A 16,409-nucleotide genomic window follows, 5' to 3' on the forward strand; every position below is an offset into this window, starting at 1 on the left:
AATTTACATTAGACATAGAATAAACAGGGACACAGTAGGTTCCTTTGATTCCCCTGCACTTCACCCAAGCCCTTCGTGTGATGTGTCTTTTGTATCATTGTTTGCTTAAAAAGCACATCCAGGTGAGGCATCGAAAGTAAACACGCCCAAGGGTCCCTTGTGTCTACAGTTAACAAGGCCTGGTCTCTTTTTCAGGCTTCTGTCTAGTGCAAACCTACATGGGAAGCAATGAAGCATTGAACAGCAGCCGAGAGCCCAGGTATCGCATGGTATGTTAACAGTGAGGTATGTATTTAAGCCTTCTAGTGATGTAGCTGTATAGTTCTTACAGTTCACTTTATTATTACTTATAACTATGGCACTGTTTGGCAAAAAATGTCAAAATGTTTGGGTAATCAAACACATAGTTATTAGAACATTGGAATGCTGGGCGCGCCATTGAGAACAATGGAGTGATCCGGCCTTCTAATGGCTGGTAGAAGTCCGAAGCTCCAACATTCCAATGTTTGTTCACAGCTGATGCTGTGAACAAAAGGCCTCACGGAACCCGAGGGGATTTCAACTGCTTCAGGCTCTGTGAGGCCTTTGTTTTACAACTTAGAACATTCTGCCTTCTAGGGGTGGAATTTTCTAATAGCCTTATAGCCCTCCATAGCGTGCTCTACTGGCCATTAAGGGCTTGCTCACAAGTTAAAGGCACTCGGGGTCGAAGGCTGTATCAGAAAATTGGACAGTTGAGAGCTTGGTTGAAGACAATGAAGTAGTTCCGGGCTTGTAATAGCTGGTTCAAGCCTGGAGCTCCAACATTCCAATGTTTGTCTTCATGGTTACTCTCAGTGCTTGGAATGTTCTTATACGCTTATAGCCCTTCTGCCTTGGGCTATACCGATTGTTAAAGGCCTTCTCCTTCGTTATAAGCCCTCACCTGTGGCTCAGACTTATAACTCAGGTTCAGGGCCTTTAACAACTGATATAACACTCGGCAGCAGGCTATAGGGCTATATTAAAACACTGGCATTTTGAGAGCTCAGTTAAAGACAATGGAGTAGTTCCAGGCTTGTAATGGCTGGTATAAGCCTTCTGTCCAAACACTCCAATGTTTGCCTTCATGTTTCTCCCTTTTTAATTTAGCCATTCTACCCATAGTGGGTGGAGTATTCTAATAGTATTATAGCCCTCCTGCTTCAGGCTATACTGGTTAGTAAGGGCCCTCTCCCTTGTTATAGGCCAATAAATCTGGTTCAGGGCTTTTAACAAGTGGATCTCAGGAGTGGTCACATTGTTATCTCCCACCATGACTAGGATTGGGCAGATTTTATTTGATTCTTTACAGCCAGACCAACTGGGAGAAACAGAGTGATTACACACTAATGTGCATATAGGCCAAAGGGAGACAGACACGCGCCACACCTCAATCGTTATTGCAATGACGATTTCAAGATCTTCCAAAAGTATATAGGTAGAAAGTAACGTCCAACGCAGCATTTTTCCGGTCGAGGAAGGACCGCAACAACCAGCCTGCCCTTCTTGCTGGCGACGCTCACCATGTCAAGCCGCAGCGCCTGGAGGCGCTTGAAAACTGGGCGAAAGCTCCTGAAGCGCGGGTAACGTCCACTGCAGCATTTCCCGACCCAGGAAGGACCACAACACCCAGCCTGCCCTTCTTGCTGGCGCCACTCACTGCGTCACGCCGTAGTGCCTGAAGGCGCTTGAAAACTGGGCGTGAGCTCCCGCAGTGCGGGACACGTTTGGGTGTGCCCAGGCCGCGCCCGGGCAAAGCCCAGGTCAAGGGCAGGCCCGGCTGCGCCCGTCAGCGGCCGGCAACGGCAGGGCAGGGCTAGGTCTCTTCGGTCTTGGTTCTTGGGTACACATACTGACTCGCTCTCTGGAATACAACGGGGCATCAAGATCTTCATCTGTGACCTGGCAGCGCTCAAGTGAGCTTATATCTGTTTTTAAGCTAACCCTTTGGGATGGCGGCTAGTTTGAAATCAGGGGATGGGAAGATGGCCACTCCAAAAATCCTTGCAAACTCAACACTTGACTGTTTTCTTCTTCGGCTGCCAAAGCTATTGACAAGGAGATACAGGTTACGGAGCGTCGCCTGTCGGTGGGAGGTGGGCTGGCTAGTATTATTATTGATCCATTGACTGTGGCTGGAACTCAATTGAGCGACATTGAATGCAATAATTCTCCTGTGTTAAGAACTCCAAACATTGTACATATCACCCACAACCCCTGTTTACCATCACCAGCTCCCTCAGTGTGTGAAGTAGCTGCCAAAAGGAAAAAGAAGGTTAAACACCTAGACTCTATTTGCTGTGCACGGACTAGATCTAATAAAAAGGCTCATGATATAACTTCAGAAGTTATTACTGTTGTATTAGAAAGTCAATCCCCTATTACAGGCCCAACTGGCCCAAATTTAATTGTAAATCAAGATCCAGTTGTACTTTCCCCCGAGACTGGTGTGGCATTAACTGCCTGCTTTGAAGAAATTATAGCCAAAAACGTTCTTCCTATACTTACCAGACTTGAGAAATTGGAGTCAACAGTGGCCTTACTTTACAATCAAGTATCGGGAAATCCCTTAGGGGCAGGGACCATAATGAAAGAGAGGGGTGGAGACACATGCGAGGGGGGAGATGGAGGTAGGGACCCCCAGGGGGGCCTGAATACGGGGACTTTGACACCAGGTGCTGATCAACCTTCCTGTGCAGCAGGCAAAGGCCAACGAAGAAGTGCTACTAGTGCCACTAGAGCAGAGCAACAGAAACAACTAGGGCCCACGCATATAAATCCCATAAATTATGCAGGGAATCTAAGTCTGCCTCCTGGAATTGCAAGGCCAAGAATACCACATGTAACTTCTGTGGGGGGGTTGGTAGATTGCAATATCCCAATGCCCGCCACAACACAATTAAACTTGCGGCCCAAAAATAATTTACCTAGCCGAGATGATAGGATGACATTGCACCTTCCACTGGAGTGTTGCCCTTATGTGGCAATTCTCACTAGTGTTCCCCTGCTGCAAGATGGTCAAAGGGAATCACACACTGAGCTGAAAAACAACGTTTGTTATTGGCTAACTCAGAATACAAATTTTTCTAACATCCATTATCGGGATATTCTGTTCCGAAGGCGGGTAGGCTGGGTTGGTCCATCGTCAAAGTCCCTTGATGGAGACTATATTTTTATAAACTGCAGATCTCCATCCTTGGCAGCACATCTGGTTGGTAGGGAGACACAATCAGTAAACCAGAGGCTGAGTCTGGGAATTAAAATTCTACCACTTGGGTTCTTTTACAGACATCTTGACCACAGAGGAGTGGGTATCCTAGCTAACAGGCCTACCACACAGATGACTGCTGCACATAGGGAGGCTCCCTTTCTGGAACTCAGCAATAGATATTAAGCATTGTCTGATTTAGATTCCCAAGGTTGACTATTAGTAGCATCGATTACATCACCAATAACTTCTGCGGAGCCACATGCTACGCAGTTAGAGGTAACCCCAGAATATTTTAGTAATAATGCTGCTCCACCAGGGGACCCAATCAGAAAGAATAGACATCATCAACAACAAACTGAATCCAAGGAACAAATTAACAGGGGTCAAGCACAGGCACTCTTATTTACTTCTCAAGACATGAAAATCCTATCATGGAATGTGGCAGGTATAAAAACAAAGCTAATTGATCCTGACTGGTGCTATCTAGTAGATGACTTCCATATATGCCTACTGCAGGAGACTTGGGCTGTAGTGCAAGTGCACAGGGTGGGGTTTACCACATATGGGGGTCATTAGGATGGCGGACGGACTTAGTCCGCCCGCCATCCTATCGTGAAATGGGACCCCCCACCATAAGGGTTGGAACTTTCATTTGAAGTTCCCCGTCGAGCCCACGCTAGATGCTAGGCTCCAAGGGTAATAATTTTTCTCCTCACTGCACTTAATCCGCCACCCCGGCTTCACCTAGTGGGTCCTGATTTTTGCCTTTTGTTAAAACCCTTCTTTCAGGTCTGAACTAAACCGACCCGACCGGGTTTAGATCCGCACAATCCCTGATGCCGCTCGACCACGAACTGGACACGGCATCAGCGACACCGGAAGCTATTGCGCATTCCAAGTGTCTCCAGCCACTCCAGGCCAACCTTGCCCCGCTTGTGGCTCACTCGACTAATCAGGCAAAGTCAATTATAGTCCTGAAGATGATCCCACTATACCTTAGGAGATAGGGATCGAAACGTTCGTCGACTGTTTAGCAGTACTGCTTATTTTATGAATTTTATATTTTTTACGGCAGTTACTGTGGGTTTGTGCTTATCCAAAAATTGTTTGTACTATATTATAAGCCACCCTGTTCTCCTTGTTTGCCTGTAAACTCCTCCTTCTTTTCCCCCTGTATTGTCTTCTTCTGACTAGGTAGAGGCTTGTGCCCAGTTATCAATGTGCGACCTGTTTTCGCCTTATTCTGCTTATACTAAAATTGTTTTCATAATAAATGCTTCTCGGTCCGGCTGGACATTGAAGAAGATAAACGCAGCCTTCATCACGAGTCTGTGTAAATTATCTTTCCAAGTATTATTCATAAAACCTAGGACCTCTGTTAAACAAAAATAACCAGTTCCACCCGTGGTCCTTGGCCAATTTTACGGGTTCCCTTGTATACCGATACCTACAGATGAAATACTTGGGCTTGAACTGTGCACGCTGAAAGGGAACACTCAAATTAGGTTATTTAATATATATAACCGCTTTGGTAGTGCCCATAAGCTTTCCGGGACTATAACTACACTCACTAATTAGCTTGACACCCTCAAGGGGAACCACCGACTGATAGTTGCCGGTGATTTTAATACAACATACGAACCTGTTGACTATATACAGGACTTACTAGCAGAAGGAGATGAAGCCACAGGGATCGCCAAGCTCCAGATACCACCAGTCAAGAAACATACCAGGGTTGGAGAACAGATTCTTTCATTTACTAGTGGCTATGAGGTACGTGCCTGCAATGGCAGGACACGCTCTGATAAAGAAGCACGTCATACCTTCAAGAGGGGTGTCAGAAAAAGCAGAATTGATTATATGCTTGTTGTTCTCCAATTATGGGCAAATGTCAATGACATGGTCATTCTAAACCGGGAAGACAGCGACCATAACGCTATGGTACTTACACTGTCTGGCTTATCACTACTACATGGTCAGCCACAATACAAGAGCACTCCAGTTATTACTATTAATAATGATAAAAGGGTCAACTGATCAAAACAACTAGAGAGCGAGGAAAATAGCACTCTTAGTCCACCAAGCTAAATCTGCAAAAAAACAACGAAAGAGTGGCTACTTAAAGCAGCTGATATTAAAAGGGTCAAATGGCCAATGATACTCGCCAATCAAACCGCTCTGTCAAAAATGTATTCAGAAGTAGAGAAGGTCCTCCCTAGCTTGAGTAATAGTGATAATAGCAAAGATGACATTCTGGCCATATTCCTACAACTAAACGCCACACTCAGACCCTTCTTTTATAGACAGTGTAGTAAAGCCCAACCAGCTCCGAGAACTGCCACATGGTTCAACGAGGCTTGTAAAACAGCAAGGGATGATCTATTCACAGCAGTGAAGTTAAGACTCCATTTAGACATTAGTGATTGTAGGAAGCTCTATAAAATTGCTCAAAACAAGGCCAAAAGAGACTGGAATATGAAAATTGGCGAATGCTTGTGGAGGCATCAAGACAAAAGAGTAGCCAATTGTTCTGGCATCTCCTGTCAAAGAGGTCACCTAGATTAGAAGCAGCAAATGATTTCCACATACAGGCCCATGTGTGGGAAGAGTACTTTGAACACTTATATGCAGGACAGGGTGAGGCCTCTGATCTGGGTCTACAACATAGATCATTAAACCCGTTATCAAATGAGGAGACCGCCATTACTCTAGAGATAATGATAACAGCAATAAAGTCACAACAGAAAGGGAAAGCCCTGGGATTGTACAAGCTTCCGGGAGACTTGTAAAGGGCTGAGCCGCAAATATGGGAACCTCTACTACAAGTGATTTTTAATACCATTTTGAGTGGAGGAGAGATACCGGCGTCCTGGAGAGGCGCCAAAATCATCCCCATTTATAAAAAAGGGGACAAATGTTCTCCTGAAAACTATAGGCCAATCAGCCTTATAGATGTCTCCCAAAAGCTTTTCTGTAAAATCGCCCTGAATAGGATCAAAAATTGGATTGAGGACAACAATGTCCTGTCAGATTTACAGGCAGGCTTTAGGGCATCCAGCAGCACAATTGATCAAGTCTTCAGATTTCTTATGCTCATATGGAAGGAAGTGACTGTGGGCAGAGGTCATCTGTACGTTGTGTTTGTGGATTTAAAAACAGCTTTCGATTGGATCGATCGCACCCAATTGTGGGCCACTTTGAAAGATATTGGCATCCCACCGTACCTACTTAATATTCTTATCCGATTGCCTCATAATACCTTTGCAAAGGTTAGGTGGAATTTGGATGGAAGTCTCTCCAAGGAAATAAGGATAAATAAAAGTGTACGTCAAGGCTGTGTTCTGGTCCCAACATTGTTCACTCTTTTTATTAATGGGTTAATAGGGGAGCTGTTTAATTGGGGTGGCGATCCCCCAAAATTAGAAGGCAGTGTATTGCCCTGTCTGCTTTTTGCAAATGATACCCTACTTATAGCCAGGAAACCCATTGGGATTCAGAACCTCCTGAACAAATTTGATATAGCCTGCAAAGACAGGGGGTTAGTCATGAATTGTTCAAAGACCAAATATATGACATTTAATCAATATAATTCACACAAAGGTAAAATAATGCTACAAAGTCAGTCCCTGGAGCAGGTTAGGGCATTTGACTACCTAGGTGTATATATCAGTGATAACTTGGCTTGAGCACCACATATTGAAAAAAGCACCTTGACCCTCCAACATGCTATAGTGCGAAGGGCTAGAGCTTCTCCGTTCCGGCCACTCTCTCCCATTCTAGAACTCCACAGGGTAAAAGGCTTAGGTGCAGCCCTTTATGGGGCGGAGCTATGGGGTCTAGAAAATCTGAAAGACATGGTTCTTGCCGAAAATAAATTCATTAGGGCAACACTGAACCTGCCTGTAAACACTCCCCTCCTGCCACTTAGACTCGATTTTCGCTTTAGACCTATCAGCCATTTTGCTATTCTTAGGGCACTTCTGTTCTGGGTTAGGATCTGGACTAGTGACACTCAGGTCCCGCTTAGGAAGGCCCTGGGAGATCTAATTGTTCTCCGAAGACAATCAGGTTGCATTAAATGGCTCAATATGATTAAGGATTGGTTTTTAAGGCTTGGACTGGGGCCCCTATGGGAGTAACCAGGGTCCATTAGAACATCAATGGTTCCCCTACTTAAAAAAAGGTTCTGAAAGTTTACAGATTGTCAAAGTATAGAAAGTCACATGCATGGTACTCTAACCTCTAGTTTTCTAGATTTTAAAGGATGTGTTGGTTTTGAGCCATTTATGGATGTCATCGAACCACCCCAGGCAAGAGCCTTATACATCCAATTGAGGTATGGTTCTTTGCCTCTAAATTCAAGAAGAAGTACCTGGGAAAATGCATCCATATTGCCAGTATGCTCCACCTGTCAAGCTTCCCCTGAGACCCTTATACATTTTCTATTTTTTTGTCCGTCCTATGTTGATCATCGGAAAAAATGGATTTCACCTGTATGCTGCTCTTTAAGTTTCACACGCCCAAATGATGCACTAAGAATTTTTTTGTCTGATACTACTAGTTGGTTGGCTTTTGCTATCTCAAGATACTTATTGTTTGCTTGGTGGAAGAGATCCAAACTATCCAAAAATGCATCCGTGATCAACTTACAATTATGAGTAACAAACGATCTCTATTGAATTGTCCTATGCATTTTTTTTAATATGACAAAATATTGATTGTTTTTAAAATCCTATAATGCTGCTATTTATGTTACGGGATGTTTTAAAGTAATTCTATTTTAAAATGATGTATTGTACTGCAATGTTAACTGTTTTACTCATATGATGTGTTTTGATATTTATGATGTAAATGATCATACATTTGATCGAAATAAAATATATATATAGATAGAAAGAGACCATTGGCTAAGTTCTCACCAGAAATGTGCTTATGGAGACCTACCCGAGTACACTCATGAGAAACTAGAATTCCATGTTTCCTTCTGAGAATCCTTGTCAGCCACAGATTCCCATGTGTGCTCACATGCATGATAATATTCCCACCTGAACATGTACATGTGTACATTTCCGCATGCAGCCAAGGCATGCAAAAATATGTTCACACTGTATATTTTTGGTATCTAACAGGGACAATATTTTCCTTCATGAATAACCCACTCCTCTTAAATTCCTGCCAATTTTCAGGATGTTTCCCCTTCCCTTTCCCACCTCTAAAACTAAATCACTCCTACACTTATCACAGTAAATCTTAAAGAAACTGAGCATAAAATCCCTGCATGCAGCAATGGGAACTTTTTACATTGGCATATGCTGGAGTGCTTATGCATTTAAGTGCTCCTTTTCTTTTGCAAATTTTCACAACTACTCCGGGAAATCTCTGTAAAATTCAAAAATATCAAAGATTTGCTTCAAAGGTAGATGTAAATTGACAGGAGTTAATTTTATGAGTTTCTCAGCGACCTCATGTGAATTGTGCATTTACTGACCCTACGGTCGTCACTGAGAAGTAGCTCAGTCACTTAATATCTGAACTCCTGGAATTTCTTTCTTTGACTGATACTGTAGCTCATGCAGATTTCAGTTGAACAGATTAAACATTCTGTACGTCATTGAGAGTATAAATGCCAACTTTGTGAACATTTTGTGGAAATATTCTAAACTCCATTTTAATTGAAGTGCCCATATATTCTTTTGGGTGTGCCCAGATATGTATTTTTATTTTGATGGTTTCAGTTACAGTTCTAAGGTTCTTTTTTATATGCAGATGAGAAATAAACTAAGGCAGTTACTCGACAAAATAATGGGAAATTCTTATGTTCAGTCTACCTACTTTAACATACTGGGGACCCCAATTCCTATCCAAACCCACACATCTGGCGTACCCACATTCATGACACATATGGAGTCCTAATGAAATGGGCATGTCGAATTTCAAACTATACCAATTGCTGTTTCCTACCTTTAACGTGGTCAAGCAGTACCAGTTGTTTTCTGGAGAACTGCACCTGAAACCAAAACCCACTTCTAGTTTATCACAGGAGTTGGTCACACATTCTTTGAAAACCTAAATGCAATGCTTATTTTGTTAAACAATAAGTGCCAGAGCCCAAGTTTTGCTCAGAGGACTTTGGTCGGTGCTGGCAAAGGTCGGGGTGCCAAATACCAAGGACTTGTAGTCCTAATTCCACTTCCCACCTCTTTTATTATCACAGACATTCCTTTCCTTTTCATCTCTCTCTTTCAGGTTCTTTTTCATCACTACCTTCTCTCTATGTAACTGTTTATTTTTGTAGTTGTATGTAGCGCAAACTCGGCCCAAGGGTATTATTGCGCTTTACAGGAGTACAACTTACTTTACATAAGGCCAGAATCATTTTTATTTTATGCTTGGAGAGGTTAAGTGATTTGCCCAGAATCACAGTGTGTTGAGTCAACGTCAGCATTCAAACCTGGTTCCCTAGTTCCAAAGTCGGCAGCTATGGTTTTTCTGTCTTTCGCTTCCTCCTTCTTCCCCATTTTGGATTTTTTTCCCCTTTGCTTTGGATCAAAGCTTGTTGAGGATAAATAAGTGCTGATCCCCCAAAATGAGTGCTGGTGGGCCCAACCTTCAATTCCCAGCTCAAATTAATCCTGCCTAAATGGTGATAATATGCCTCAATAAGGATAGATGAGTGGATTCTCCTACCCTACTGAAATAGCAACAATTGTAGCTTTTTGTGCTTTTTTCAAAATCTCCACAATTTTGTAGGCCCCTTGGATAGTTAGCCTTTGTGATGTGTAAGTGTGGTAGATGACAGCTCCTCCTCCTCATTAATTCAGACTGCTCCATCCTGCCAACACCTAGCTTCTCTTTGTCTCACAGTTTGGGAGCAATACACAAAGACAAACTGCCAGCTATGCCTAGTCATGTGACCCAGGAACAGGCTGCAGGCACCAAATAGTTAGGACAAGAAAATGACAACTTTCTAAAAGTGAAATCATGATTAAAATCCAACACCATAAAAGAGGGATTTTAATTTCAATTCCTTAGACACCAAGCTCAACTTGTCTACTAGTGCCCAATTGAAAGTTTCAGCTTAATAAATGTAATAAAGTAACTCCGATGTTAATGTTATCCTACGGGAGAGGTAGGCCTTGCAGTAGTGAAAAATTAACGTTAGAGTTTTTCACCACCAGGACATGTAAAACTTAAAAGTAAATGTCCTGTGTTTTAAATACCTTGTACCCTGCCTTCTGGGCTGTTCAGGGCCCACCCTAGAGGTGACTTATATGTATTAAAAAGGAAGGTTTTGGCCTGACAAAAGGTTTATTTTGTTGGATTGAAATGGAAGTTTAAAAACTGCACACACAGGCTGCAATGGCAGGTCTGACGCATGTTTAATGGGCTACTTAAGTGGGTGGCACAATCACCCCTAGTAACATTTGATTTACAGGCCCAGGGCATGTGTAGTACTATTTTACTAGGGACTTAAAAGTAAATTAAATAGGTTAATTGGGTGTAAGCCAATCTTACCATGTTTAAAGGAGAGAGCACAAGCACTGTGACACTGGTTAGCAATGGTAAAGTAAGCAGAGTCCTAAGGCCAACAAAAATGGGTTCATAAAACAGGAGGACAAAGGCAAAGAGTTTGGGGATGACCCTGCAGAAAAGGCCATTTCCTCAGGACACCCGCCAGCCTAAAGCCAGGGGTGACTAATCAATACCTTGATGGACCTCCCTGCTTAGGCGATAGAACATGGACAATGGCCCTCCACTGCAATACTCACCAATATATCAGAGTAGGCATGTAATACCACCATGGCCAACATAGTGATGTGGCCTATTCCAGCCCTTGAACCAGTCTTCTGTTCCTAATCCAAGAAAAACTCAGTCCACAAGGACAGTAACCAACAGAGGCCACTGACAGCTTCCAGTGTCAGAAGCCAGGCCCCAGGCCAGGCGAAGATCCTACGAGGAACGGTTGAGTAGACCTCTCTTCCAGCCTTGGGGCTATTAAGGAATTCCCTATGGTTTCGTGAGGTATTTTTGACCTCTAAGGTGTCTCAGAGAGGGGGCTCTTGCCCCAGGTGCTTTGTACCCTGCTTTCATTTTACCTCACACCAGTTATGGGGTAGTATCCTGACACTGGTAAATCAACCCAGGGTCTATACACTGATGATGAACAGGAGACAGGAGTGAGTCCTACCTCACCCTCATCTAGGCTCACCGTACCCTCCGCTTGGGAGTGGTACCCCCAGAAAACTGAATTCTCAGGGTGCCCTTGGTAGCTGCCCCTCTCATTTCTCCTGACACCGGGGCAGCTTATTTCCCAGAATGCAGTCTATGGGCATCTGGGGACTAACTATGACCCTCCTCTGGGTCACCTCCCCACCCCGCTCCAGGGGTACCAGGGCCATAGGGCATAAGAAGTCCTGCCCATGGGCCTGAGTTACCGTACACATCTAGCCAGTGCACTGCTCTGGGGTAACTAGCCTTTCCACTACAATGGTCTAGCTAGCCCCGGTGTCCTTCAGAGCAGTGACTGGGCCCCCATTCACTTTCACCTGGTGTGATGACCTCCACCCTCTGGGATCATCAGCTCACTCTTTGAGTCTATTTCCTTACTAAGGGAGATTGTGTCAAGGTCTATGACCTGCCCCCTGGGGACTACTTACCCCTAAGGCGATATTGACCACCCCTGTAGTGGTCCCACCAGTAGGGTGGTTTCAGTGGACAGACAGAATCCCCCTGATTGTGTCTTAACTAGGAGCACTCAAAGCAGCAGGTTTGGAAATGGGGCGCCCTAGGCCACCACCATCCAGACCCTCCTCCCTGTTTCTCAGAAGCGCCATGGGGACCCTTTCCTCCCCCCTTACTCTGGGACCTGTCTTTCTCTTCTTTGACCGCCCCCTCATTAGTCAGCTTGTTGTCAACTAGGTGCTGGCTCAACTCTGTAAAACAGATACTGAGCATGTGCCCCCTCATGATTAAATTGTACATCCCAACATAATCATTAACTTTGCTGCCCTGCACTCAACCATTCCGTACCTTGTTGGAGTAGTCCACAAAATCTACCCAGGATTGTTTGGGGAGCTACTGGCTGTCCCTGAATTGTTGACGATACTTCTCATGAGACAGCCCAAATCTAGCAATTAAATGGCCTTCATGGGTGTGTACTTGGTTTGATCCCCAACCTCTAATGTCAGAAGTATGTCCCTCCCCATAGTAGGAACATGTTTCCACAGACCACCCCCACTTGCACTGGCACTGGCTCATCAGGTACCTTGTGAACACTTAGTGCAACTTCATAGACAGAAAACCATTTGTCAAAGTCATCTCCCACCACATAACTGGGCACAAAAACCTTAGCTATGCAAACTCTTTTATCTCCTTCAGGTACTGCATGTTTGCTGCCACCATCAATGATAGAATCTGCCAGTCTGGCCTTGATGTCGACCTCCTTGAGACTCAGTTCATGAGCCAGTAAGATTTTCTTTTCTGCTAATGCTCTCTCTGCCTCAGCCTTCTTTGCCTCCGAGGCACTTTCAGCCGTTGCTCCTCTATGGCCCATCTGCAGTTTGAATACTCTCTCCCCCCTTCTCCCTTAGTTCCTCTGGGGATAGGCCGTCGGAAAATACACTGCTCCCTGCTCTGACAGAAAGCTCAAATTCAAGGTTTTCACCTTCAGCCACTGCAGGTGGTTCCTCGGAAGAGCCATTCCTGGACTCCTCCAATCTATCATCCTCAGCTGTGTGGTCCTCCTCCATGGAGCAAGCTTCTGCCCAGGCTCCCAGAACCTTTTGTAACTCCACCCTCTTGGTGCCACTCTTGGCAGGAAGCCCAATCTTTTTGCAAAAGTCTTGGAGCTGTGCCACTGTATAGGTTTCCAGATTGGACAGCTCAAATTCCATGTGTCTAGTTGTAGAACCAGCAGTCACAGACATGATTTCGGAGAGCAATAAAAAATGCCAATCAGGGAGAATTTGACATTTGGATTGGTCTTAGATGGGGATCAGTAGTGTAGACCAAGTTACTGTTTGGCATCGCACAAATGCAAGTCCTATCCTCATTACTAATCATTAATGTTATAAATTTGGTTGTTGGTTGACAAGGGTATGAGCCCAAGTCAGGCAAAACCCACAATCCTAGTCAGGGTAAGGAGGAGGCAAATCCTAAATGAACCTGTGCTCACCCTCTGGTAGCTTGGCACAGAGCAGTCAGGCTTAACTTAGAGGCAATGTGTAATGTATTTGTGCACCACTTCAAACTGTAAAGCAGTGAAACACCACACACAGAGACATGGTTAAGGGGCTACTTAAATGAGTGGCTCAATCAGTGCTGCAAACCCATTAGTAGTATTTAATTTACAGGCCCTAGGCCCATGCTGTGCACTTTATTAGGGACGTATAAGTAAATTAAATTTGCCAGCTGGGTATGAGCATTGTTACTATGTTTAGGAGGAGAGAGAGCACATTCACTTTAGCACTGGTTAGCAGTGGTAAAGTGCTCAGAGTCCTAAGGCCAACAAAAACGAATTCAGAAAAAAGTGGAGGGTAAAGGCAAAATGTTTGGGGGTGACCTTGCAGAAAGGGTCATATCCAACACATTGCTTCTAAATTAAGCCTGACTGTTCTGTGTCAAGCTACCAGAGGGTTGAGCATAGGTTAATATGGGGGTTGCTTGTGCCCCACACTGACAAGGGTTGTGGTTCCTGTTTGAGCAGGGCTTCACCTCTCGCGACCAGTAACTCAATGTCCTACACTCTCTCTCATGTGAAGTTACTGTGTTGGTTAAATCTAGTATTTTTATTAGGGCTGAACAGATTAAGACCTGGAGACCTCAAGCAATATGGAAATGTAGGGGGGGCTGCTGTGAAGAAGAGATTTTAAGATTCTGCGATGAATAAACATTTCACGGGGAGGCCCAAAACGATTCTATTCTGATCAAATGTGAAAATGAGACTCTGCAAGAGACCACAGGCCACAAAAGAGTTGGTGAGAACCGTGTCTGACTGTGAAATCATAACCACCCTGTTGAATCCGACTTCTCCATTATCCAAATCGCCAAGCTTTCCACAGACCCGAACTGTGGTTGTGAAAACAGATGTCTTCAGCACAAAAGGCACAGCAAACGACAAGATTCGTTTTTACTCTTCACTTTGTATTTTTTTTTTATATTTCCTAATTTACTTTCCATATGCCTTTTCTGCAGTGTACTTACTCTCTTTTTTGAGACATTTTGCCTGCTTTTTCTTTGGTCATACTCAGTCTTTCATGGATAATTTTTTATCTGTTGCAGGAAAGGATCAGGTAGCCAAAAGTGTTAATAAACTTGAACTTATGTGAAGTAGGAGAATAAACAAATCGATAGTTCAATAAGGTGCTTAGAAGCAAGCATCATTATTCAATGGAGCATCCTTTCCACTTAATTAAGAGAGCTTGGATGATTTTTTTACAGCAATATACAAATGTCTCAGTCTACACGGATCACATTATATTTCAGGGGCCTTTCACAAAGCTTTTCACTGCCATAAAGCAAATGCTAGCAATGCAAAAATGCTTAAAGCTAAAATAGTACACACATGAAAATAGCAGTGCAATTAATATATGCATTAAGCGCACATAATAATTTGTCTGAAAATATTATATGAGTCACATGTCATGCAAATTTGTGTAATACACACGAATAACACATATTTAGGGTATTAACAAATGTTTAACCTTATCTGTACACCAATCAGACAAAATCGACAGGAAGCTCTGCAGAATGTAGTGTTAGGAGAACTAGTTAGCAGACTGTTTAGAACATGTGCTCAGAAAGGAGTGCTATGCATGCGAAACATATTTTCAAAGGAGGCATGCTTTTAAATATTGCAGAACTTTCGAAATACTACTGTGTAGTGTAGGTATAATAGCTTGGGAAAATCGGTGTGAGCCTAAATTCTATGGGGCAGATTTATGAAGGCCTTGCGCCGCCGGTGCGTCATTTTTAACATGGGAAAAAGTGACGCACCGGCGGCGTAAGGCCTTCATAAATCTGCCCCTATGTGTATACCATACATATGCTTTCCAGCTTAGGTCGTGAACTCTTTATAGCTGAGTCTCATAGACATGTTTGTGAACTGACAATAAATCATAAACTATGCACATGATTAAACAACCTATATACTATGGGACCAATTCACAAAACCATTTATGAGTACGGGAAGTAGTACTACATGAGTAATTTTTAAGGTACTCTTTCATGCTGTTGTGAATTGGTCCTGAGATGTCCAACTCCCGATAAGCAAAATGGCAAACAGGACACAGTGCTTTCTAACAGTAGTTGAATATTCCCTGAAAATTCCTATTGTGTCCCACATTAGATACTTTTGGGCCCCCATGCACAGAGGCAGGTATGATTGCATAAGGGAGGGCCGCTTTAAATGCTCCAAGATGCCTTTGTGATTAGGCCCTTTGATGCTTTGTATAATCAGTGGCAGCTCACACAGGTAAGAGCAGTGAGGCGGGGCAGAGTGGAGCAGGGTGGGGGGTTGTGGAAGTCAATAGACGATGGGTTAGGTAATATTAAATAAATTAAACCACTTACCTTGCGCTCGCCGCATCGCCGAGTGATTTATTTATTTATTTAATATTACTTTAACCGTGGTCTGTTGACCTTCACCACCCCCCACCCCGCCCAGTCCCTGCCCCGCCCCGCCATCACACTGCTCTTACCTGTGCGAGCCGCAATTGTGAATAATATACAGGAATTACCATACCTTTTTAGTTGACCCGCAGCTGTCCTATCTGTGGATATCTCTCTGTATCTATTTTACTAAGCCTAAGAGAGGGGAATGATTCCACAATGTTCTCAGTATTTTCTGGAACTCACAATGTTAAATTAATGTTTATAGGTTGTACCTGCAAAACTTTAAATAGTGGTGTTTCAAGAACTCACTGACAAGCAGAGCCATGGGTTTCCCTGACAATGGGAAACACAATAAATATAACTGCAGTTGTGTAAAGAAATGTAAATACTATTCTCACCCCCCAATTCCAGCTTGGTTGTGCACCAAAACAATGTAGTGATTGTGTTAGCTCTGCCAAAATAAAATGATGCATATAATTTGGGAGGCCAATTTAAGAGACCCAAGGGCTTATATATGTCACTTTGCTGTGCTGTGCTGCACTGCGTGACAGGGAAAGAGCAGGAA

The sequence above is a fragment of the Lissotriton helveticus genome, chromosome 6 (genome assembly GCF_964261635.1).
Source record: "Lissotriton helveticus chromosome 6, aLisHel1.1, whole genome shotgun sequence".
In the NCBI taxonomy this organism is placed as follows: Eukaryota; Metazoa; Chordata; class Amphibia; order Caudata; family Salamandridae; genus Lissotriton; species Lissotriton helveticus.